The 24,871-nt window shown below is 49.5% G+C and overlaps 1 protein-coding gene across 12 annotated transcripts in view; it reads right to left on the bottom strand.

Moving 5' to 3' along the window:
- The window catches only part of LOC100121536 (arrest), a 296,681-nt gene that overhangs the window by 254,573 nt on the left and 17,237 nt on the right, over positions 1-24,871 (bottom strand). For 9 of the 12 annotated variants that reach the window (XM_032596774.1, XM_032596763.1, XM_032596762.1 and 6 more), the window contains exons 1-2: positions 12,529-12,799; positions 10,531-10,677 (exon numbers count right to left, since the gene is read on the bottom strand). The gene's annotated coding sequence lies outside the window, so the exon portion shown is untranslated. Of the gene's footprint in view, positions 1-10,530; positions 10,678-12,528; positions 12,800-24,871 lie in introns of those variants that run through there. The other 3 variants (XM_032596765.1, XM_032596764.1, XM_031924661.2) reach the window with 1 other exon arrangement.

Below are 24,871 nucleotides of genomic sequence, written 5' to 3' on the forward strand. Positions count from 1 at the left end.
GCAGCCGCGGACAGCCGATAGGAACAGGCGTGGGTGTGATGAGCCCACATTGTCGAACGCATTCATCTAGAAACACTACGCAAGCACCACAACAAAAAAACACTTCACATTATCTCTTATCTCTCAATCTATCTCTTTCATCACACATTACAAAAATGGGCAAAAATCCTGCTGCCGAGGAGGATGCGGGAGCGATGACAACTGCCCCGAAAGGGGATGTGTAGAATGATTCGTCACCTGGTCTTACGCGGTAACAATGCCGGCGAAGGCGCGCTGCCTTGCAGGGGGCATTAGGATGCGAGAATGAAACCGTAGTGTGTCTGACGACGAGTTGACACTGTCCTCGTCAAAGTCGGAAAGCTCTCATACTTAGTTCTAGAGAGGTATGGGGGTTATCACCTCTAGAACGGTGGACTCACCTGCGATCGGAACAGGATTCGAAGCGCGCGGGTTTAACATACTATCATGGCTCAAAAAAATCAAATCCGAACCAAAAGAGTCGGAACATGGAATGTTCGCAGTCTATACAGAGCAGGCGCGTTTAAAGAACTCGTAAAGGAAGCTGATAGGTACAATCTAGATTTGGTAGCAATACAGGAATCGCGGTGGCTGGATGGCGGAGTACTAGCATCGGGTAACTTCACGTACCTTTATGGGGCCGGGAGTGGCGGATCTCTAGGCACCGGATTTCTCGTAAGCAAAAGCATCATACATTCGGTTAAAAGTTTCAAATCCGTCAATGATAGGCTCTCGTACATCATTATCGAAGGTGAATGGTATAGATATGTATTTATTAATGTACACTGTCCTACGGAGGACAAAGAAGAAGAAGCTAAGGATCTCTATTACGTCCTACGGAGGACAAAGAAGAAGAAGCTAAGGATCTCTATTACGAAATCTTAGAGCAGGTAATCGACCAGTTCGCGTCTTACGACACAAGAATAGTATTAGGCGATTTCAATGCTAAAATAGGTAGGGAGGAAATGTTTAGGCGTACTATAGGGAAGGAAAGCCCGCACGAAGCCAGCAATGATAACGGTATTAGGGTCATAAATTTCGCGGCGGCAAAATATCTTATAATCAAAACTACGTGTTTTAAGCACAAGGACATACACAAGGCAACGTGGACATCGCCGGACGGGGCCACACAGAACCAAATTGATTTGTCATTTCCTCATTGAAAAAAGACATCATACTAACGTTCTCGACGTAGGGGCTTACAGAGGGGCAGATAGCGACTCGGACCACTTCCTAGTAGTAGCCAAATTATGAGCTAGACTAGTAGCGAATCAAAATAGTAAGCAAGCAAACAAGGTAGAAAGCTTCGATATTGAGAAGCTACGAGATAGAACAGAGCGAATTAGGTACCAGATAGAAATTAATAACAGGTTTCAGGCACTTGAAGAAGCAAACACATCGCCGGAGGGGAGTGACGAACCGAATAGCTTATGGGGGGACATCGAAAAAACGGTAAAAGAGGCCGCGAACAAAGTAGTGGGTAAAAAGAAAAAGCCAAAGAGCAAACCATGGTTTGACGAAGAGTGCGAACTCTGGTTTGAAAGGCGCAAAAAGGCTAAATTAGATAGCTTACAAAATAGAAGCGATAGGACCGTAAAAGAGTATTCTAACGTAAGGAAACAGACGAGCACGATCTAATGAATTAAGAAGCGGGAGTATCAAAAGAATCTTATTAGGAGAATAGAAACTAACAGTAAGGAAAATAACCCCCGCGAAATGTGCAGAGGGATTAACGCCATCAGAAAGGGTTTTAGGAGTAGAGCGCAATTGATGAAGGGCGAAAACGGGGACCTCGTAACAAATGACAACGAATTACTGTCGCTGTGGAAAAATTATTTCGATAAATTATTAAACGTGCACGAAAATAGCGAAGAATTAGGGGACGAAATTCACACTGCTGAACTCCACGTGGAGGAACCGAGCTACCAAGAAGTAGAGGCCGCGATTAAAAAACTAAAAAACAACAAAGCCGCGGGAAATGACTCTATACCAGCTGAGTTACTCAAATATGGGGGCGTCGAGCTCACTTTCAAAATCTATAAACTAGTATGTGCTATCTGGAAAAATGAAACAATACCCGAAAACTGGAAGGAATCTATCATTATACCGATTTTTAAAAAGGGGGATAAGACGGACTGCAATAACTATAGGGGTATCTCACTTTTAGCAACGTGCTACAAAGTTCTGTCAAACGTAATACAAGCTAGACTCACTCCATTCGCGGAAGATATAGTAGGAGATTATCAGTGCGGATTTCGGCGCAAGAGATCGATGAGCGATCAAATGTTTACCATAAGACAGTTGTTAGAGAAAAAGTGGGAATTTTGCGAAACCATACACCAACTATTTATAGATTTTAAAAAAGCGTACGACTCTATTAAGCGAAGCAAAATGTATCAAATTCTAGTACTTCTCGGTGTACCGAAAAAACTCGTGAGATTAATTCAAATATGTCAGAACGGAAGCACGGGAAAAGTCCGAGTAGGCGGTAATGTATCAGAACCCTTCATGATACCCGATGGTTTAAAACAAGGGGGTGGGCTCTCTACGGTGCTGTTCAACTTAACGTTAGAGTATGCCGTTAGAAAAATGCAGGTTAGCCAGCTGAGCGCAATGCTTAATGGAACAACGCAGATACTAGGCTACGCAGATGATTTGGATATACTGGGGGATTGTAGGGAAACGGTAGCAAGAAACGCGGAAATCCTCATAAAAGCGGTGGAGTATACAGGGTTAGAAGTGAGTGAATCAAAAACAAAGTACATGATTGTGGATAAGCTAGGCATCTGCAGAAGGGAGGAAGATCTCAGAGTTGGGAATTTTACTTTTGAAAAGGTTAGCGAATTCAGGTATCTGGGTACGACCATAAATGATAGAAACGAGATTAATGTCGAAATAAATAAGAGACTCCATTCGGATAATGCTTGCTTCTACGCCGTGAGTAATTTACTTAAGTCGAGGCTGTTGTCTAAAAACGTTAAAACAAGAATATACAGGACCGTAATACTACCGGTGGTTCTGTACGGGTGCGAAACGTGGGCTCTCACTAAGCAGGCGGACAACCGTTTTAGGGTATTTGAAAATAAAGTCTTGCGAAAAATATACGGGCCGAAGAAAGATGAGGAAACCGGGGAATGGAGGAGACTACACAATGATGAGTTAAACAATCTATACGCGTCACCAAATATTAACAGAATAATAAAATCACGCAGATTGGGATGGGCAGGGCACGTAGCGAGAATGGGAGACGACCGTACGGCAGCGCGTGCCATGAAGGGTAGGCCGATGGTAACGCGAGCTGTAGGTAGACCTAGACGTAGATTGGAGGACAACGTAAAAGCGGATCTAGTAGAAATAGGACGGGTGGGTGTCGATCGGAGAGGTGCATCTTGGGTGGGATTGATACAAGATAGGGCAGCGTGGAAGGCTTGCGTAGATGAGGCGAAGAACTTTCGAGTTCCAAATGCCAAAGTAAAAAAAAGGGCCGAGTCTGACTAGATTAAAACTAGATTAAGATTAAGAATGCAGCGCCAGAGGGTTCAGAGTCGTCACGATTGAGTGGCCAGGAGGTGCCGCCGTAGTGCCCCCTTGAAGGAGGCGAGAGATGGCAGGTTTCGCGGAGTAGAAGGGAGAGAGTTCCAGAACCGAGCACCCTGGGACCTGGAAGGCCCTAGCCCCGGTTTCAGTACTCACGGCAGGGATGCTCAGTTCCGGGGGAACTCCCCTACTGGAGGGTGTTTGCTTTTGTTTATTGAACAACGAGGCCAGATACGAAGGCTCACCGATCCGGATTATTCTGTATAATAGAATGGCCTCAAAGTAGAGCCTTCTGGAATCGGTGCGAATCCATTCTAGACGCCTCCTGTACGGACTGATGTGTTCATCCCTCCTAACCCCGAAGATGAATCTCACACACGAATTGCTCAGTCTCTGTATCCGTATTCGTTGTTCGTTAGACGCGTCCAGGATAGTCACAGTACAGTAGTCGATGTGCGGTTGGATAAGTGTCTCAACTAGCCTTCTGCGGAGAGTCTGAGTGGTGCAGCCCCTGATAAATCGCAGGCTATACAGGGCTTTATTTACTTTTTTCGTGATAGCATCCACCTGCGGTTTCCAAGTAAGTTTGCTATCCAATACAACACCGAGACTCATGACCGTCTCACTGAATGGGACGATCACTCCGTCCGCCAACGGAACCCCAGGCAAGTTCCATAATTTAATATCATTAACGTTCTTCATGGACCCGAAAAATATAGACTTGGTTTTGCCGGAGTTAAGTCGCAGACCGGAGCTCTCCGCCCAGCCAGAAACCAGCGGCACGCTTCTGCCAGTCGAGCCACGCCGTCCAGGAAATTATCTTTGTTGGTGTGTAGATAGATCTGGAGGTCATCCGCGTAAAAAAGATGTTTAATTGTGTTGCCGTCGAGTATATTTTGCAAGTCGTTGACATAGAGGCTAAACAGCAGGGTCCCAGGACAGAACCCTGTGGAACTCCTAGATTGGTTTCAAGCCACTCTGAAGTTCCGTTTTTATTCGAAATTACCATCTGAGATCGACCCTGTAAATATGATTTAATCCACAGGAGAGCCGCCCTAGAGAACCCCAGCTGTCTCAGCTTAGATAGTAATTTGGAAGGTGAGATGGTGTCAAAGGCCTTGCTGAAGTCAAACAGCAGCATAAACGTCACCTTCGTTTTGTCAATTGCCATGCGTACGTCGTCGGTCAATTTTAATAACGCTGTTTGTGTACTGTGGTGTTTTCGGAACCGGCCTGGAAGGGGTCGATTATATTATTTTTATTGAGATACTCCGTGATCTGGGTGTGCGCGATCTTCTCGAGTATATTTGAGAGGAAGCAGAGCAATGCAATTGGACGAGAATTCCTTAACATTGGAAGGAGCGCTGGTCTGTCTTAGCGCGATTAACTGTGCCTGCTTCCAGATACACGGAACGATCCCCTGAGCGAAGGAGCAGTTGAATAGATTAAGAATAAATTCGCCAATAATTGGGAGGGCCTTGACGACCAGCCCGCATGGAATACCATCGACACCCCTCGCTTGCGAGGAAAAATGTGATATAGCAAGGACGACGTCGCTTATACTAACAGGGCTAAAAGTAAAGCCCTCCTCGCTTGCAAGTAAAATAGTGTCCGTTGCATTGTCTATATATTCGAGGGGTGACACCGATACTCCTGCGAAGTGCTTGTTCAGCTCCCCCGGCGTAAAACCAAAAAACTCCTCCTTACACCCAGGCAGGAGGCCGAAATGACGCATTACCTTCTAGATATTTCTATTTTCATCAAGGGCGTCTGATAGTTGTTGGCGAAGGAAGGACTCACGCTCTTGAGCAGAACGCATGTCGACCTCGTTGGTGAGTCGAAGGACCTCATTGAGAAGCTCCGCTCTCCCCGTGCGCTCACAGCGCCTGAGTGTAGCATTGCGTTTATCGATGAAGAGCCTCAGCTCTCGTCCAGACCAAGGAGCATATTTCCTACGTGGGCAAACCGTTTTCAAGAGAGAGAGAGAGAGAGAGAGAGAGAGAGAGAGAGAGAGAGAGAGAGAGAGAGAGAGAGAGAGAGAGAGAGAGAGAGAGAGAGAGAGAGAGAGAGAGAGAGAGAGAGAGAGAGAGAGAGAGAGAGAGAGAGAGAGAGTTACGGCTAATTCGAATTTTCGTTGCAATTATATACTATACGCGCCTAGGCCGCGCCGCGCGGCAGCCTATTTGCGCACGGCACTACATACACGGCGAGTAGAGACTAGAGAGAGGGCACAGCGAGTTATAACAATGCGCGCGCGCATCCGTATAGACTCTGTTTGCTCACCACCTCCGCATCGCACTTGTGTAAGCGCGCGCGTTTCGGAGCAACACGTGCGTAGGTACATACACACATTGTACATAAGTCTACTTTGTGTGAGTACACGTGCGAGAATAAAAGAAAATCGTCCTTGGGTTTTTACGCGTGCGACGAAATGACTTTCCTCTAGTACAGCTGTACGTGGAAAGTCAGGCGACGGCGCGTCGCCTTGGGGAACCGCGGAAAGTGAATTTATACAGAGGAAGGAAGCGACGACGCGCGGGTCTACGCGTGTATATGGTACATACGGGCCACACGGAGAGGACTCGGTCCTGCGGTCGACCGACAGGCCAGGGGGTTTTAAGCGGCCGTGTGTATAACCCCGGAGTGAAAGAGCTCGTGCACGCGCCGGTACGGGCAGGCCAGGATTTCAAGAACATGCGCGGGCTACTTGCCGTAATACGTTGAGGATAATAGCATTACACTCGAAACATACGTACGCTCGCCCCAACGGATCTATTTGTGCTTTCTCTTCTGCGCTCGCTCCTATCCTCCGCGAATATGTTCCTCTCTCTGTTATACATACCGTCTGCACACTGTTCGCGTAGCAGCGGCTGTACTGTGTGCATATCCTTTTGAATTACAGTTTTCGCGAAGCGACTCTGCAGCTCGGATTGAATTTGCCCGCCGGCGATGTGCGTAAGTAAGTGGCTCCGATTTCCTTGTATCGGACGGAAACGTATCATCAGCGCAATTACTCGTGTCTATAAATTATTTTCGCCAAAAGCTCGTGCAGCAGCTGGTGCCACCGAGCAGGTATTCCGCGAAACGCGTATAAACTCGGCTGGAGATCGAGCGGCGCAACTGGGCATTGTTTGCATAAATTTCCTGCATATTTGCCACTCAATGATGCAGTCTCTCTCCCTCGCGATCCCTTTAAATAATTCATCATTATATTAGCGAGCCTGTACCGGCGTTGAATCTATAGCCCCGTCCTCTCGTTAATCATTCGATTAATCCATTATTGAATGTAGCACTATGTGGCCCGCACGCGCGGCGAGTACTGCGCCGGTCAAGCTCACTCGGGGGAGTGCGCGCGAGGCTTTCGAATGCACGTACCCACGGCAGCAGGGTGTACATAATATTTGTCTACTCGTCGCGAGGCGCGCGCTGCTCGAACGTGTCAGTTATGGTCGCCGCCGGAGAGTTTGACACTTCAAACGACGTGCGCGAAATGTCAGTTTTCGAGCGGGATGATGCTTAGTTTTTGAGTGTATAGGAAGGGGAGGAGGTGTGATATGCGCTGTGTGCGCTAAAGGCGAGTTCTACTTCAATTCGACCGGCGGCTCATCGTTTATTGACTGGCCTATTTGTAGATTGGGAAAAAAACTTTCGCACCCGGTACGAGTGTACGACAGACCCTGGCAGGTATTCATAATTTTACACAAGCTTCTTCAGATATCCCTGCCGATCCAAAAGCTTCGAAATTCGAATCCTGATTTCCGGCGCCTCATCGGCGCGAAGCAAAAAGCCCGCTTACACACCCTGGTAGAAATTGGCCGATTTAAAATGGTGAAAAAAGCTAAGAACTTAGTAGTTTTCTTTGTCAGTTCTTGTTATAAGATGTAACGCTTTTTATCCTAGTTCTTTGGCAGTTCTTAGATCGAGCTGTTTTTGAAAAGTAATGCCCAAGATAGTTGGTCAAATGACAACGTTTACTTGGCTCGGTTGGCTAAGGCGCGCGACTATCTTTGTGCAGGGCCCGGATTCGAGTTCCCGGTCGCTCGAAATTTTTCGGATGTTTTTTTGCATGCAAATCATTATTCTGTATACTTTCATTTAAAAAAACTCGAATGCAAGCCTGCTAGTAATGATTTTCCAATTATAACCTTGAATCGCCATTAAAAACGTGCACCTGTATCGTATTATTTCACCAACTATCTTCGGAAGAAAATAGTTAAGAATACTCAATCTAAAAACTGCCAAAGAACGAGGATAAAAAGCGTTACATCTTGTAACAAAAACTGACAAATAAAACTGCCAAGTTCTGAGATTGACAACCTCAGAACTTCCAAGAACTTGGATACCGATTCTACCAGGGCAGATGCGGAAGGTGTACACGCGCACAACAGGGCTGGCTGCTGCACGAGTCGCCCGGAAAAGCCCTTTGCTCTCTCGCGGTATTATACATGTATGTTTGCCCGTTACGGGCCTCGGTGGGCAGCTCTCCCAGTCAGCGCGTGTGTGCAGTATACACGCGTCGCGCGGCCGCACTCCCGCGCACATCCTTCAAAGAGTTTCTGGACGTTGGAGCCCAAAAGGAGAAACTTTCGGCTCGTTTCACGCTACGGTTAACTCGATTTTCGCGGAAACTGGATTTCCCTCCTTTTTGCAGCAGGCCGGGCCCAGCCAACGTTCCGATTAATAACCTCGGCTGCCCCCCGCTCTTTCTCTCTGTCCCTCCCGCGGAGGTGAAATTATTTGTCAAGCGTGTTTTCGAAGCCTAAAAAGCATCACTTGGTGTGTGTGTGTGTGTACGTGTGGACCACGATCGAAGTCGATTTAAACGTTGCTGCATTGCGCATGTTTGTATACTCTCGGGAGATGGTTATAGGAGTAACTTAACACACGAGCGCAAGCTAATTTATGAGCCGCTGCGGGCCAGAGATTTGTCAGGACTCTACAGCTTCTTCCGAGTCGCTTTCGCTTCGTGCGATACACGACATAATACCCTTTATTTATTCTGCGATCACTGCTATACGCTGGATTCGGGCGAGTTTGTCAGAAAATTTAATCTTGCGCGTCATTGGTTTGGCTTCTGGTAGTCGTCGGGTTTTTCCAAAATTTTTGCTCCGGGCAGTGAATTTTCATCCCGCGGGCTACGCACTAAAATTCAGTCCATTCCGGCGGCCACAGCCGCGGTAATATGTGTACGCAAATGCCATACTGTATCTCACTTTTACGACGAGACTCTCCAAGTAATTTTTACGACAAATTTCCTTCATGCAAAACGCACGAAATGCGCTGCCGCAAGAGCCCGCGCCTTTATTAAAACTGTTAACTTTTTGCTTTACGCGGAAAGGTTTGGGCAAAAATCAGCCTGGCTGGGCTAGCTTTGACCATCCGACGTATACGAGAGCCGTGATATAGGAACGCGGATGGAATCGACGATCAGGGAAAGCGAAACAAAACAAGGCATTCGAACACAGGATAATATTTCTCATCCAATTCCACAGAATCAAACGCCTTTTCCAACCCCCGTCTGTTACTGCTAATCCATCTCTGCCGGCCGCGGAGCTCTAGCTTCTATGGAGCTCTCGGCGCGTAATGAAAATCTGACAAGCAGTCACGCGTCGTCGTTATAAAAATAGCCCCCCCCCCCCCCCGCGCACGACGGCTCGTCTTTTTTTTACGCGTGAGAGCGGACTCTACCTGCTTCGCTCGATAAGCTCGGGAAGATGATGCATCACCGTGTGTGCATGTACGCAGAGCGTTTTATTTCCTTTTTTTCGAGATTAAACTTGGAATAGCCCCGTCGGCCAGGTATACATAATCGTGTTTAGCGAGCTCAATCCTCGGGGCTATTGTTCCTTGAGGTGAGCTAATAGCGCAGCAGCTGCCCGGGCTCACATCATTCGTAATTATGCGCGGGCGAGGAGAAAAATCTATTTTCGCGATGCGTGAGCCGTGCGAGCGCGAGGATAACCGTTCAAGTGTTATTAAAGCCAGGGTATATAAAAAGGGAGGAAGTCGGTGTGCGCTATACGGAATTAGCATTTTTTCCATGCGACTGACCTGCTGCTGCTGCTTATGCGATAGCTAATATCGTGGGAGGGAGCGTATTTTCCAAGCGGAGATTAATCTGTAACGAGCTGAGCGAAGAAAAATGCTGAGAACTAGTGTGAACAACGTACATTTTTTATAGAATTTCGTTGTTTTTTTTTGGACGCGATTTTTGTCGAGGAATTCAAACGTAAGAAATGGTGTATAATATTCACCTTGTTGCTCGAAGCTAGTCAAACTTTTGAAGATAAGATTTCCCAACCTATCAATATCGAATGTATCGAATTGTATATCGGATCACATGTTTCTCGCTAATTGATCGTGTGCATTTAGATTGAATTATTTTTCATTCGCAATGCGTTTTTAAGTTATAACAGGCTTGTCCCAAGCTGTAAAAACAAGAATTCCGTTATAAAGTTATAAATAATAACGTAATTAGTTGCTTCAAATAATCGAATTGAGGGAAAACATCGAGAGTGATCTTATTCATCGTAAGCACATCCGAGATAACGTTTTGCTCTGCTCACTGTAAAAACGCTTCTGCCATTTTAAGACGACAGAGCGTAATTATCGGCTGTTTGGTAATTATTATTCTTCCTCCCGTATGCTCTTACACACGGTTACTTGTGCGCAGCGACAGAATCACCTCGAGTTGTTGCTATTCCAATATATACGATACACAGGCGACGCAACGATGGTGGCGTCAGCCGATGTAAAAGAGCCAAATGGGATTTTCTCACAAGCGCGGTGGCTGCCCCGTATACACGGGAGCGTGTCGAAACTTAATGAAGCGCTTCGCTCGCTGTCCTGTCACACGCCGTGCGCTTTATCGATTTTCGATTTTGCTCGGCTCTCTTTGGAAGACGAGCCCGGGGCCGAATGTAAACAGACAGCCGCTTCGCCGCTGGCGTAATACATGCGAAAAGCGATACATACCTCGGAGAAAATTTCGCAGATCGTGCCCGCGCGAAAGGAGCGTTAAAAGCTTTGTTCTGGCGCCCAAGATGTCACTGCTGTTGCTGGGTTTTACTATTTTTTTTCTTTCTTCGTAGTTTGGTACAGTGCGTAGGCTGGGACGTAGAGCTGAAATAACAAGACAGAATTTCAAGCTGACTTTATTGGGCTTTCGATTCGTTTATTTTCGGCGTGCTTTATCATCGCTATAAGTGATCTGACGCGTGAATGCAACAATTCACTCTGTACGCCTGTGTATAGCAGCAGCCCGGTATGTGAGCATCGCTACGCCAAGCAAGCCGAGAGAATGAAACAAATTTCAAAAGTTTAATCAAGAACTTAAGCCCATGCACATTCTCCGAGGCTTACGTCGGGGTGATGAGGGCGCAGATTTAATAAAATCATCCGCAAGGGGAAAAAAAGGCTGCTGAATACGCTGTCCGAAAGCCACTCGTGTTCAGCGGGACGTCTTTCAATGAGAAGGGACACAGGCTACGCGCATATCTTTATTTCTTCTTTTATCTCGGACCGCAGACGCTGGGTACAGCAAGGGCTGCTCGACAGAAAAAGTACTATCGATTTTTGCAGCCCAACTGCGTCTTGACAATGCGAAGCATCCGCAGCCAGAGCTTTGAGCGCGCACGGTGTATCAATTTTTTAGCCCGGGATCGGTCGCGGCCGCAAACGAGAGGACGGCTTTTAATTTTTCAATTTACCGACGGCCGGTAACAAATCGGATCGCATCGATATTTCAAAACGCGCGCGAGAGCTTTATTCACCGCGCGCGAGACATAAGGCCGCTGAATATTTCAGGCGGAACAGATATCGAGGAGGAGCTAGGCGCGGAGAAGAATAGAAGAGCAGCCGCTGCAGCGAAAGACGAAAAGGGCATTTTTCAAGAAGCTTTCGTAATTGGTAGGTTGAATCATTGATTAGCAGTAGACAGCCCGGCTCGCAGAAGGCTTACCGTCTCTCGCGCTTTCGAGGCCAAGGGAGAGCAGAGCGCGCGTGGGTTAAGACTCTCTGTCTACTCTCTCTCGCTCTCCCTCTGTCGGCCTAATGCAGCGGCCTAAGATATTACTTTGTCGGATTAAAACTCGACGAATGAAAGAAAACGAGGGACTGGGGGAGAAGAACACGTCTCTGGCGCGCGATAATGTGCAAAATTTAATTAGAATCTCAATCGGCCTCGGGCGGGGGCGAGCGATAAAAAACGAAGTCGGGGAGGGGGGGGGGCATAAGCTGTTTGGACGGGTCCGCCGCGGGCGAAATTAGTTTTAGAAAATTGCTCCGTCCGGTCTTAATCTCCCATTGATTATTCGCGATCGAACCGAGTCGACTTTCTGCTCGGAAAATTGTATCATTTCAGCCGCTGCGAGGGTGAAGCTGCTATTTATTTTCGGCGTCGCTGCAGTAGGCAGCCTACACAACTCGGCCAATCAATTTTTCAAAACAAATGCAACGCGCGAGCTACACCATATGAATTATTCTTGTCTATAATTCGCGCATCAAGTCGCGCGCGAGCAAGCAATGGAAATAGATGGTATATATAGCGATATATGCAGCGGCGCGCCGGCGCGACGTCGGCTTTCCCGAGGAAGTATAGTATCCATGAGCGAGTTACCTGTCTCTCGGATATCAGCTGTCAAATTAAACGACTTGCTCTGTCAAAGTATGTAATGCGATGCTAATAGTTCCGCAACGCTCGGCCATGAATTATTCAATGGATCAGTCCTGTACTCGCTTCCCAATACAACCATGCGAATCCTAGATTCACCTGTCGCGCGCCCGACGCGTACTTCGATATCGGGAGAAAAATTTCACGCAAACAGCGCCGGACGATTAGCTCAAACGACAAGCACATTATAACCTCTCGATCGTGCGACCTTAGATCAGGTTATTTCGCTATCGCCCTCGAACTATAGATACGCCGAGAGAGCGAGATGAAAAAATCGCGAGCGATGAAAGTTGGTCGTTTACCGTATGGAAACTTGAATTTCGTTGCGGCCTGACCTCCGAACTGGGACTGAAATTTCACGAAGACACGTTACGGACGGACGACTCGCTTCCGAAGATCGACGAACGACTGGGCCGCATCGGGACGAGAGCGTTGGGGACTGTAGCACGCGCACGAGTAAACACACAACATTGAATTTTCTGTCACTTGTATTGATTTTGTCACATGGCTCGGGCCATTAAACGTCGAACTGAGTTTGATTTGTCGTCGCGCGCGAGCGCGGATCCATGGCAACGCGCGCGGGCTTTTTGATTTTACGACTTAAAATTACTGGACTCGCGCGCGTCGACGGCTCGCGTATTTTTTTTTTTTTTTTGTTTAACGCCGTGCCTAATGTAGCTTTCGTGTTCGCGTCAAAGAGAACGAGCGGAAAAATTAAATATCTACATGGCCGCGCGGTGCTCGGCGGATTAAAATTGAAAATCCCTGTCGCTAGGCTTTATATTTATTCCGTCATTGTCGTCCGTCTCTAAAAGCGCGCATAACGAGTTTCCCCTGCGGTGGCGAAACGGCCGTGTAGTTGCCAATCGAAAAGCCGTTAATGTCGATCAGCCAAGTGCAGAAGGGGTGCCTCGCCGGCGAAACAAAAGCAAAGAGGAAGCGACGACGAATTCCGCCGACGCAGCATCGGGTACACTGCTGTGAGTGTCAGCTGCCGATGCATACTGCGTATGAAACATTCAGCAGAGGAGAATCGATTTTACAACGATATTCGCTCGAACCGCCGAGACTGACATTGACTCTGATTCCGTCACGGTTTAATTCTCGTGGTGCGCGCGTCGGGAGCGGCACAGTGAAATCCAGCGGCCATGTAAGAAAGCCCGAGTTTTTCAATTTTTCCAGCTGGAACGAGCTTTGCGGCGCAAAGCCCTCGCAGCGCGCAGCAGCAGTCGTTAGCCGGGCCGGAAAGGAAAAAGAGAAGGAACCCGGAAAAGCTCTCGCTCGCGCGCGAGGCAGAAAATGCGGCCATTCGTCGCTATTAGTGCGAGAGCATATTGGATTTCGAGGAGATTAGAGAGGGCTATTATATTTTCATAGGGACAGCGCGCGCGACGTGATACTGCAATACCGCCGACACTAAAACCGCTTCTATGCGCGAGAGAGCTCCTTTTTTACTGTGCGCTTTTACTGCGCGATCGTTAAACCCGCCCCGGGAAGGTCAGTGCGCGAGTGATTCGCCTCGTGTCGTTGTCCCTCAATTCGAGCCTCGAGCAAACAAGCTCTAATTTTCCACTTTCGCCCGTCGTCGCCTGGCTCGAGCGCTGCAGCGGCGGACGCGAATCGATTGAAAAAAAGCGTCATTATTCGCCTCGACGGTGATTTATCTCCCGTACACCCGTGTGCTTTGGGCAAAGAGTATAGCTGTGCTCCTCGAAATTCCGGAGACGACGAGAGCTCGTAGGGCCAGAAAATGATACGTTAATTAAAAAAACAAAGGAGTCAGGTCGGCGAGAATAGGAAGAAACGGATGCCTATAGAGAAGGTCGAGAAGTCGGGGAGCGCCGGCGACAAAGGTGCCACGTGCAGCTCGGAGACTATTGCGGGGGTGCGCTAACGGCCAAGTAATTCGAGGCTTCGCCGTGAGATCGTAACGCGCGCGCAACAGAGGGCTGCACCGGCGTCTCTGCGTTTACGAGCTCTGCTTCGTTAGAACGTCCGCGAGCATAAAAGTCTCTCATTACGAAAGGTATCGCGCGCGAGCGACTCGACGGCAGTACCTACTCTCGCATATCTGTATACAGATACAGAGAGAGAGAGAGAGAGAGAGAGAGAGAGAGAGAGAGAGAGAGAGAGAGAGAGAGAGAGAGAGCGTGCAGTGTATAGGGCGAAGGCGCTGACTCGATTTAACGAGGCTTTAGCTCGCGTTTCAAACCTCTGCAGCAGCGGCGGCAGCAGCAGCAGCAACCTTTAGCAAGTTTCCGGCTGGGCGCAATATCGAGTTTGCCCCAATCTAACTTACGCCATATCGATGGGATTCGTTATGCCGGCCGCCACATACACATACGCGCGGCTTTGTCAAAATCTCGATTGAGTCCGTATATTTTGACGCGCTGCATCGGAGACACACAGCGGATAGATTTTTCGCGCTTAAATTGCCTTTTTCGTTGTATAAATTGGCCGTTTGATAAAGTCTTTCGATTCTTCGAAAGCACGGATGAATCGCGAGCTCCCCTTAGCCTATGGCGGAGCTGCCGCAAATTAAATCAACGCGAGTCCGCGTCAGCCGAGCGTAATTGCGGTCGACACTTTCGCAAGGTAGTGCGCGCAACAGCTCGCTAATGGGAATTCGGGTATAAGCTCGCCGGCGTATAGGTAGCCGGTCGAAGCCAAAGCTCTAGCCGCGGCGCGCGAAACGCGTTTGCATAACCCAAGATTGACTTCGAGTTGGCGTTAAGCTCCGGCCCGCCGCCGTCTAATCTCTGTCCCGAAACTTTTGAGCGAGTGGGCGATCGAAAATTCTGTTGGAGCAGCGAGAGAACGGCTGAGACCGAAGAATCGTTCTGCAACACCGCGGATGAATAATTTTAAGTACAAGGGAGGAACACTCCAGTAGGATTAAAATCCGCAAAGGCCCGGCCAGGCGATGTCTTGCACATAGCCTGATACGCAACTGCGGCGGAGCGTACAGTACGGCTCGAGTGCCCTCGAGAAATCGGCTGCTCTGTACCTTACACTCGCGGAGCCAGCGCGCGCAAACCCTGTTAGCTCTCGATATCCTCTGCGAGCGGCACTGCAGCAGTCACGTGGCGTCTTTACGAGGTAACTTTTAGCAATGGTTTCGGCTCAACGTACAGCTCCGGCAAGTCGTTCCACTGCAGCGGGCAAAAGCTCGCGGCTCGAGATTTTTCGAACACTTTGGCAATAAAAATTTGCTAATTAAAAAGTTGAATCCGAACATACACGGCGGCCTGACAACAGGTGCCATTATTTATCGAGTCAGACACGGCTTTTCCATCTCTGGCGGCGCGGCGTGAGATTTTTCGAGCAGGGAGAATCGCTCCCGGGCGTTGTTAAATATTTCATCCGCGACAGCTCTCTCTCTCTCTCTCTCTCTCTCTCTCTCTCTCTCTCTCTCTCTCTCTCTCTCTCTCTCGCTCTCTCTTTCGCGCTCGCGCAGACGTCAATCGCGCGAGAACTACACTGACGCGCGAGCGAGAGATGGGGAAAGATAAAGCAGCGGTTAAATAAATAAGTGACGGAAAGTCTGAAGGTCTGGCCCGCCGCTGCCCTGTGGGGAAGGCGCGCAAATGCGCGCGAAGAAATGACAGATATACGCTGGATTCTCTCGAAGCAGCGCGCTCGGCGAAAATCGACAGACGCTGCTGCTTCCATCAATGATGCCGGCGCACGTGTCTGCTTTGGAAAGAGCGGAAAAAGTTGCGCGAGTATATAGCTGCGCTCTATACTGTATCGAGGAAGTTGCTAGTTTTGCGATTTATCATTGTTGTCGCGTGATAACTCGCGCTTGTTTTGGAGCGCGGCGCGCGCTAGTCACTTAGAGATTGGACTGTTTATTTCACACAGTAAATTTATGGATGTAGTACTATCCTAAAACCGAATGAAATTTGAAGGTTAAATATAATCGCCGCTGATGGAGTTCATAAAAAGCTGTATTCACCTGTGGAACTCGCAGATCCGGAGATACTCAGTTGCAGTTATAATATGAGCGGTCCAAGCAGCAGACCCGACGAGGGTGTTTTGGAATAGGTACGGCACTTTATACATTGTACTTTGCGCGCAAAACGTGGTTGTGGGAAATGGGAAAGAGGCGATGCGCCACCTATCGTCGAGTGACTCTGAGAGCCAAAAAGCTGCGGAGTAAGGGGAAACCGGTAGGCCAGTTCAAAGTGACTGATTCCGCACGCTCGCTAGACTGGTAGGTCTTTTTTCTACGAACGTACCAAAAAAAAGAAAAAAAAACAATCGTCCGCCTGGCAGTGCGTGACCTCGTCACTCATTACACCCGTTCCCTGAAATCGAAGGCAATCCAGCACCTCATCCCCCCGCCGGCATCGGTAGCGCCTATATATACCAAAAGTCAATTTCCCCGCAGCGCGCTATCGCGCGGGAGGCATTCTTTCCGGCGGCGCGCGTCACCCGACTACTATCGAGCGACTCGTTGAAAGCTCGCGCTCTATATACTTTCCCTCTCTCGCTCGCTCTCTTTCCTGAAAGGAGAGAATTCTAATTTACATCGGCTTCGCAGTTGCTTCGATTGCATTTTATTCCGCAATCTTGCAGCCCCGAAGGAAAACAATCGCTGCGCCGCGACGACTTTTTCGCGGGGATCAGATTTTATATTTCTCCGTTGGCGGAGCGACGACTCGACGTGGCGTTTTAAATTGATTTTATGTAAGACGCGGCCTATACACAGCCATCGCTGTGTAAACGGAGGCGCAAGATTGCCATTTCCAAGTGGCGGTGAAAAATTCGAGCGCGCAAAGTCTAATTCATTAACAAATCGTTTAATTAATCAGTGGAGTCGAGAATCGTCGTCGTGAAAAAGGCGAGAGGGACACCAAAGCTGCTGCTGGGAAATTCCTCGCGCGGTGTAAAAGGTCGACGGCCGCCGCCGTGGATGTAAAACGCGCGAGGCAAATTGTTCGTTTAACGCGAGAGTACGGCTCGGTCTTTGTTTCTCGCTTTTCCGCGCGGCGCCGGCATTCGACGGCTAATTTAGACATTGCGAGGAAACCGATCGTTACGCTCTGCGGGACGTGTATACGAGGGGCCGGAGGACGTGCAGCGCTTCACGTCTCGTCTCTCCGCTGCTGAGAGCCGTCTCGCTGCAGGACGGCTGTCCGATAAAAAATGCATTCGCGCCGGATATGCGATCGGATGGAAGCTCCTCTCCGGCTGCAGGAGCCTCGATAAGTGCAGCTAGCTTTTTTTCTCGAGGCTGCACACCGGCACAGACGTCGCGGATAATTCGATTAGCGCTAAAAGAACGCGGGAGAATAAGCTCTCGCGAAATACGTCGAATAACCCGAAAACATCGTCGGATCGACGCGATTATCACGGTCCCGCAGGGGAGCGTAACGGGTGCGTGAGAGAGAGAGAGAGAGAGAGAGAGAGAGAGCACATGTCTAACACGCGGCGTTACTTTTATCCCGCGGCAGCTATACACGCAACGACGGTGTGCAGCTGAGCGTCGGAGGCCAACAGTAGCACGCATACGATGCGATGTTTGCACGTGCGAGCCGGCGACCGCAGGAACTACGGGAGCTCGCGCGCAATTTCGTACCTCCTCCTGCCCTACAAGCTTGTCGCATTATCCGCTGTAACTCCGTTAGCCGAACCGCTATACAGCAGCGGCGCGCGAGGATTATCTCCGTGTTGTAGCTGCTGCGTTACTGCTGTATACCGGAGCCATTCTTTTCTGCCTCTCGAGAGCTTTTCATTCTCTGCGCGTATGGAAATACGCAATCGACGGAATTCGAGCGGCTTCGTTGCGGTTTTTCAATTTGCGAATTGCCATACGCCATGGTGGACGAAATCAGGTGTTGCGCAAGGGTTACGTAATGAGGAAGGCGTTGCGCAACGGCCTGCTTTGAGTGTATAATATATTATTGTAGTTCGCTTTATCAGACACCGCTCTCGCGCTTATGCATATAATGGGCCACTCTCGAGAGCTGCGAGTCTCTCCGGCTGGAGATTATTCGCATTATTGAAAAAGTGCGGTGGCAGACTCGCTGAGGGCGTGACGTAAGGGATGGCCCGCGCAGGCGAGACATAACTCTGCCTGACGGCACGGCTCTCCATTACTTCTTTGCGGAAGGAACAATACGTCTTCCCCTTTGCCTCCTCGCCGCCGTCGGATGTGTACCCGAGCGCGCGTTCGTGTATAAGAGAGAGGCAGCTCATCTCTCATCCATCATATTTTCTACTGCATTGGCAGGTAAGAACATTTCGTGCTCTATTATTTAGCCGACTCGAACGCGCGTAATCGTATAACTCGTTGTATGGTACGGATGCGCGACGGATATGCATTACGGGAGCGACGAGCTCTCATCTTTTGATTATTAAATTTTACACTCGCTGCTGGAGCTATTTTAATGTTCCGGATCGATCGGACAGGAAGAACCGCTGAATTATTCGAGTTTCGATGCACGCTGAGCTATTCTCGTTTGATGAAATTACTCAGTTATAGCGCTCTAGGACTTCCGATTTCGAGTTTCCCCGAGCGTATTCTATTTCCGAAGTGATCCGCTCGTGTCCATTCATAAAACGGAGTTTAATATCCCTTCGTCGATCGCGACGCTTGGCGCAAAAAGCCGCAAAAGCGCACGAGTGTCGGCTTTACCGCGAAACCAAAAACACGCGAGAGCAGAGAGAGAGAGAGAGAGAGAGAGAGAGAGAGAGAGAGAGAGAGAGAGAGAGAGAGAGAGAGAGAGAGAGAGAGAGAGACGAGCAAACGCTGTCGCACGGCCAAGCCGAAAGCGAGTCGACGGTCCGCCGCCGGCTTTTAGGGCCGCGCGTATAAGAATACATCAAAGGAGCGAAGGTAAACCGTGTGTGTCCACGAGGCGCCGAGATATTTCGCACGATGCATATGCAACTCTAGTCCCTCATGTCGAAAACAAACACGCGCTTTCTCTCTCCCGGCTGTGTGTGTACGATGCCGCCGGGGAAATGAAAACTATAACGCCGCTGTAAAAGGACGAGGCGGCGCAAATACGCTTTTGACTTTCAGCCGCGGCGAGAGAGCTTTCCTGCTCCACTGCAGAGAGAAACGTGCCGCCAAGCGGCTGGATTAATAAGCGCCTCTCCAATAACTCTGGAGAATTCCGAAAATTTTCGCCCTCGCTGTGCACGTGCGCGCTTAGAAACTCATTTTGCGCGCTCGGCCGCGCTCAGCAGGCTAGGTTTTATTCAGGAATTCGGCAATTTTTAGTGTTTTCGCGCGTTTCCTAGCGAGATTGGCTTTTTTAGTTTTACAGTTGCCGTGGCGTGCGGTGAATTCGCGCAGCTATTCCGCTGTGAATCAATCGGCTATTGGATCGAGCGAGCGCTCGTGTTTTTGTTATCGGATTCTCCGCTTCATTTTTCCGCATGAAAATTCATTGCTCCTCTTCGAATTAAGTCTGCGAAATGGAGAAAAAATGAAAATAAAAATTAGCCATCGACGAGAATTCGCGGTAGGCAATTCGAAAAAAGAGGGGACAGGGTACCGCAGGCGCAATCCCTGCAGCCCACCATAAATTCGCACGTGAGCAGAGCGCGCAGCAGCGCAGAGGCGTATACATCTGCAGCGCGACGGCGTCGTCGGTACGTAGCGCCGATTGAAATCGCGCTCACGTCCCGCGCAATGCATTATAATGCATTTTCTACGTTGCGGGGCGTGACAGTTGTTACGCCCCGATTGATTTGTCGCTCCCCCCCCCCCCCCTGCGCGCACGCGTTATGCCGGTTATACACGTACGCTATACTCGACAAGGCGCGTGACGTCGTCGTGTGCTGCAGCTATACGCGCCGCTCACGTCTTTGCTCGCGTTTAACGATCTTCCGCGGTTCTCCCCCCCACTAATCCGTCCTTTTATTCGGTTCATTGTGACAAAACGCTCTCTCTGCTTTTCTTCAGGCGGCTGAAATTTGATTTTGCGTGCGGCGTGTTTTAATTTTGTTTGAGGTCGTGAGTTTTTGCGCTGGAAAAAAATGTTTGCTGGCGTCGCGCGCGCAGATATTTTGCGGTGCCGGCGCATTGATTTTTCGGATCGCAGGAATAAATTGTATTATTGCAATTCTTGCTTGACGTTTCTATTATTGTTATCCACGTATAAGCCGATATTCGGTGATTAAATAATTCATGTTATTTTAATACCAGCGGAATAACATTTATTGAATAGAATAACGAATACACGCTCGAGTTCGATTCACACTCGCGTTGAATAATTAATAGCTATCCGACACTGTATAGTATTACTGCAGCACAAAAAGTTAATTTAATCTCGTCATGTCGTGGCAGCGGGCAGAAATAGGCGGTTTGAGGTATGTGAAGAATAACTTTCACTATGAATAATGAAATGGTTTGTGAAACGTTTCTTTTTCCACGGCAATCCGATTTCCCTCCAATTTGCCAAACAGTCTCAACAAAGTCTTCTCGGGCGCGTCGGCTTGTCACCGGACTGTGAATTCCGCGTCTGCGGGACTCGCGAGCTTGCCATTGCCGCATCGGACTTTGGCGCCTATTCGCCCGTAGCCCGCTTTTTTCTTTCTCTCTCTCTCTCTCTCTCTCTCTCTCTCTCTCTTTCTCTCTCTCTCTCTCGAGCCTAAGCTGCGAGCGCAAGCATCATATAATGGAACCGAGAGTGGTTATTGAAATTCTTGCGCCCCTGGCGCGAGCCACGCTGTTTTCTTCCATTCGACGCCGCCTGTCCGGGATTGAGTCTCTTTAGGTATTCCCGAGTGACTGACGTGAGAATGCCACTTCCTTTATCCCGCGATTCCCCCGCCCCCCTGTTCTTTATCCATCAGACCCTCCTCCTACTTCTTGACTCTCCCGCACGCGTCTACCCTTGTCTTCTCTCGAATTTTCGGGCTCGCGGGCCACTTTTGCAGCGCGTGCGCGAGCAGCTCTATAGCGCCGGATTTATTAAAATCGCCGACGCGCATTATATCCGGCTTTCGGATATTTAATTAAAAAATTCTTGCGAGATAATGCGCGCGTGAAGGGAAATACGCGGCGGCGGCGCACAAAAGCTGCATCTGCAATTATTAATGGGCGATGTGATACTCCCGCTGAGACGGCGAGGAATGTCTTTGAGAATCACATTGTGCTGCGCGAGCTTTTCTCGATCTCCGCGAGATTAATAACGCTGCCATCATCGGATGAATCATTCGCGGGGGATCATTATGCACACGCTGTAGTGAACTTGTTCGTTGATGAATTTATGATGTGAAAGTTGGGAACGAGAATAGAAAAAAATGTATCGCGCAACACACGTTCAACGGCGATGTCAACAGCACGCAATAGCAGCCGGTGAAAATAGATTGTCAGAAAGTCCACCGAGTGCAGTAATCGCCTAATCGAAAAGTGGGATTACAATGATCAATTTATTCGTTCGCGACCAGACGGATGAACTGTGAGAGGAACATGCAATCCGGCACATAAGCGTTATTTACAAAATCACGCGGAAAACGCATTACGCTTTCTCTCTCTCTCTCTCTCTCTCTCTCTCTCTCTCTCTCTCTCACTCTCTCTCTCTCACGCTCACGCGTGGCGGCGACAATCAATAAATAACGAACTCACGCGCCACGAGCGCGAAGTAATAATCCCCGGCGGCGGGAAACGCCGCTCGGCCGAAAGAATAACGTCGATCAATTGGAGGATTAAACCGGCGCTGCATACCGCGCGCGGGCGGGCGACAAAGTGCTACGGCATTATTTAATGGTTATATTCGTCAGAATAGAAGATATTTAACGGCCATAATGCACTTCGTCAAGCGGCCGTGTGCGCGCGTCAGTTATCGCTTGACAAATATTTTTCGTCCCTATCTCTCTCCCGCTGGCTCGCGAATGTTATTTGCGTCCATATACTTGTATGCATATTCATGGTGCAGTGCGCGCGGGAGGCTGTATCGCCCGCGAAAATTTCAAACTGCGGATGCGTATAGTTTACTCGGGCGATTTAGTGTCGCGGCCGACGAATGCGCGAAATCGAATTATCCCTTTTTCGCGAATCCGCGCAGCGATGGTTAACGAGGCGCGCTCGGTTCTGTCGTCAATTCGCATCGATTAATCGTTAAAATGCGCGACGCGCGCGATATATTTCGAATGCGGGACATCGTTTAATAAAGTAATCTCATATCCAGTCAGTCAGAGAGGCGGATAAAAAACACAGATCGAAGACAACGTCCGATAATCCCCTCGGAATCAATTTCCTCGGCCGCGTATGTGTGCCAGCCGTACACACGTCGTGCTTATCTCCTAACGTGCATCGCGGATTTCCTTGCCTCGTTTTCCGCTATAACATAGATCGGCGCTCTCGTGATGCCTTCAACGTCCTGTTCATCACAGCCGCAACTATATATACAGCGGCGTATATATATATAGCACAACTCGCGGGGGCAGCGCACTGTCGATATCAGCCACAGACACGCACTTGCGCGCGCGGGATCCTTCCGAGTGGGCGCCGCGGGCGTTAGGAGTCATCGGCGCGCTAGCTGTCTCTTGCCTGGATCGACCGACGAGCTTTGCCTAGCCGGGGCCGTCAATTAGGAAGAGCGATCAATTAAGAAGACACTGGCGAGTGACGGACGCTTCCGGGCTCGTTTATATTCGTTTGTCAAGGCTAAGTGCGTGCGCGCGAGCTTGTAATTGCTTTCGATCTCCCGGCGCTGATGGGGCTTTTTGCCCGGGAAATCGAGCGTGATTGCACGCGGATGATGAAGTCCTTCGGGAAGATGTATGAACTCTCTCGGTGAGAATGCGCGCCGCGCGCACCGGCCTCTGCTCTGATTTATGGCCGGAAGTTTGTTTTCGAGCATGCATTATTGTCGCCGAGATCGGGTTCGCTCGATCGATCGGGATTTCGGAAAAAATACAGGTGAACAGAGCGACAAATCGCTCGATCAATGCGCAGCTATGCGCGCTGCGGTTGTATGGCGAGAGGGAAGAAGGTGGAACGGCGGAAAATCGACAAAGGACGTATAGGTGTGCATGGCGGGATGTATACGTGTACGAGCGCTGCATACGCGAGCCCTTTGACGCGCTCTATCTCCGCGGTACTTTGGCTCACTCCCTCCCGCTCTGATATATTGACTTCTCGATTTTCGAGAGCTCGTCCCGTCCTCTCTTCTCCGGTCTCCCGCCGCGGGCGTGTATAACAGTCCGAGAGCCGGGCGGCGCTCGATGCAAAGTAACTTAACTTCCTCCGACGAGCTCGCGGTGATTTCATTAGAGTCGTAATTCGACGACGCGTATAGGAGCGTTTAAAACGATCGCAGTGTACGATCGGTTGAGTGTTGCGAGCAAAGCTAGGAGAAATCCGCAGGCTTGAATACGGCGAAATGACAAAGTAAAATCCGAATCCCCGGCAAGGACGCGCGGCAAAGTCATATTCCATCTCGTCCGGCAAAGCGCCTCTAAATCCTAATTACACAGTGCGCGGGGCAGACGGCTTTCCTCAAGTAACCCCTGCGCGCACCGCACACTATGCTTCGTGTGCCGGGGCGCATGTGCCTCGTAAAATCCGAAGGTCAATATTGTCGGTTCATCGAGGGGGTTATCTTAGCACAGTGCGCGACGTCCGAGGGGGCTGCAGGACACGCCAGCTGAGACTCCGTGACGTTTATGCGTAACGCTCGCTCGCGCACCTATATATACGTGCATTATACGCGGCTGTGTGTATACATATACGTATATGCACAGCATCGCGCGTCATTATCTCGGCTACACACTCGCGCCTGTTTGCGCTGCTCGATCAGCAGTCCGTTGCCCATCGCGCGCTTATATAAGTATCTATAGCTATACCCCCGTATAGATAGCACGGATATAGCGGCTCTGATGCGTTTTCCGCGCCTGTTCCACTTTTAGAGCTCGGCGCGAGTAATTCGATTGTTGTTGTTATTATATAGGCCGCCGCTGCGCTGTAACGAGAGTTGCCCTCGGTAGTTTCGCGTCGCTGCAGCAGTTTACGGCCCTAACGAGTTTTACTGCGTCGGCCACATTGGCGGATGAATTATTTTTCAATCTCAGGCATTTTCACTGTATTTTCTGAAAAGCCGCGTCCCTCATCAAGCGCCTCCAAATGTATAGTCGCGGGGACAATCGTTCCTCTCGCGAGAGCCAACTACGGCGTTTCGAGGGGGGTTTCATTGAGCAATCTGCGCGCATTCAAGGGGCTTTCTTTCGAGTGCGACTGAGACCGCGAGAGAATCGACAAAGCAGCGGCCCGCGACACAGCACAAAGCAGATCCTTCAAAAGGAAGTCCTCTGGAAAAAGGAGAAGACAAGGGAGAGGGAGATTGCGTATAGCAGCGCGGCTCTCTCCGGCTCCGCGCGTCTGTCTCTCGACGCGCTGATCTGCATATACATATATAACAGGCTGGTGTGGTCTGCGGCAATGCTGAATGTCTCTGTATATGTATACAGAGCAGACTCTCCGGTATTATGCGTAATTCATACCGTGACGTGGCGTATCATTGTTGCAGGGAAACAGAGGAATCCCATTACCGGCGCCACAAGTGAACTCTGCCGGCGCCCCGTGACTGCGGAGCTTTAGTTGCGGTTCGCGCAGCTCCAGCTCCTTGCCTTCTTTCGCAATCCCCTGGCCCCATTATGCGCTGCCGCGTGTCCTCATCCGTC

Source organism: Nasonia vitripennis, chromosome 2 (genome assembly GCF_009193385.2).
Source record: "Nasonia vitripennis strain AsymCx chromosome 2, Nvit_psr_1.1, whole genome shotgun sequence".
Lineage (NCBI taxonomy): Eukaryota > Metazoa > Arthropoda > Insecta > Hymenoptera > Pteromalidae > Nasonia > Nasonia vitripennis.